Consider the following 2,172-nt stretch of genomic DNA (forward strand, 5'->3'; position numbering starts at 1 on the left):
TATATATATATATATATACCAAAATCAATAAAAGATTAGAAGGACCAGAGAACACCACCAGAAACTCCAACTCTACAAGCATCATAATGGCAATAAATTCATAGCTTTCAGTACTCACTCTAAACATCAATGGACTCAATGCTCCAATCAAAAGACATAGGGTAACAGAATGGATAAGAAAACAAAATCCATTTATATGCTGTTTACAAAAGACCCACTTTAGACCTGAAAACACCTACAAATTAAAAATAAGGGGATGGAGAACCATCCTGCTAGTGGTCAACAAAAGAAAGCCGGAGTAGCCCTACTTATATCAAACAATCTAGACTTTAAAATAAAGACTGTATGAAGAGATGCAGAAGGGCATTATATCATAATCAAGGTGTCTATAGACCAAGAAGACCTAACAATTGTAAACATTTATGCGCCAAATGTGGTAGCACCCAAATATATAAATCAATTAATCACAAACATCAAGAAACTCATCGATAGTAATACCATAATAGTAGGAGACTTCAACACCACACTCACAGCAATGGACACATCATCTAATCAAAAAATCAACAAGGAAACAATGGCTTTGAATGACACATTGGGCCAGATAGACTTAACACATATATTCAGAACATTTCACCCTAAAGCAGCAGAATATCCATTCTTCTCCAGTGACATGGAATGTTCTCCAGAATAGACCATATACTGGGACACAAATGAACCCTAAGTAAGTACAAAAAGATTGAGATCATACCGTGCATATTTTCAAACCACAAAGCTCTGAAACTCGAAATCAACAAGAAAAAATTTGGAAAGGTAACAAATACTTGAAGACTGAAGAACATCCTACTAAGAATGAATGGGCTAACCAAGAAGTTAAAGAAGAACTTAAAAAGTATATGGAAGTCAATGAAAATGATAACACCACAACCCAAAACCTCTGGGATGCAGCAAAGGCAGTCATAAGAGGAAAGCATATAGCAATCCAGGCCTTCCTAAAGAAGGAAAAAAGATCTGAGATACACAACCTAACATTACACCTTAAGGAGCTGGAAAAGGAACAGCAAATAAAACCCAAAAACAGAAGAAGACAGGAAATAATAAAGATTAGAGAAGAAATTAATGCTATCGAAACCAAAACAAACAAACAAACAAACAAAAAACAGTAGAACAGATCAATGGAACCAGAAGCTGGTTCTTTGAAAGAATTAACAAAATTGATAAACCACTAGCCAGTTTGATCAAAAAGGAAAAGGAAAGGACCCAAATAAGTAAAATCAAGAATGAAAGAGGAGAAATCACAACCAACACAGCAGAAATAAAAACAATAATAAGAGAATATTATGAGCAACTATATGCCAACAAAATGGGCAATCTGGAAGAAATGGACAAATTCCTAGAAACATATACACTACCAAAACTGAAACAGGAAGAAATAGAAAATTTGAACAGACCCATAACCAGTAAGGAAATCGAAAGAGTAATCAAAAATCTCCCAAAAAGCAAGAGTCCAGGGCCAGATGGCTTTCCAGGGGAATTCTACCAAACATTTAAGGAAGAGCTGACACCTATTTTCTTGAAGGTGTTCCAGAAAGTAGAAATGGAAGGAAAGTTCCAAACTCTTTCTATGAATAAGCCAGCATTACCTTGATTCCAAAACCAGACAGAGACCCCACTAAAAAGGAGAACTATAGACCAATTTCCCTGATGAACATGCATGCAAAAATCCTCAATGAGACATTAGCCAACTGGATCCAACAATACACTAAAAAAATTATTCACCACAACCAAGTGGGATTTATACCTGGGATGCAGGGCTGGTTCAATATCCGCAAAACAATTAACATGATTCATCACATCAATAAAAGAAGGACAAGAACCATATGATCCTCTCAATAGATGCAGAGAAAGCATTTGACAAAATACAGCATCCTTTCTTGATAAAAACCCTCAAGAAAGTAGGGGCAGAAGGATCATACCTCGAGATGATAAAAGCCATATCCGAGTGACCCAACACTAATATCATCCTCAATGGGGAAAAACTGAGACCTCCCCCCTAAGGTCAGGAACAAGACAGAGATGTCCACTCTCACCACTGTTATTCAGCATAGTGTTGGAAGTGTTAGCCTCTTCAATCAGACAACACAAAGAAATAAAATGCATCCAAATAGGCCAGGA

This window comes from Panthera uncia, chromosome B1 (genome assembly GCF_023721935.1).
Source record: "Panthera uncia isolate 11264 chromosome B1, Puncia_PCG_1.0, whole genome shotgun sequence".
In the NCBI taxonomy this organism is placed as follows: Eukaryota; Metazoa; Chordata; class Mammalia; order Carnivora; family Felidae; genus Panthera; species Panthera uncia.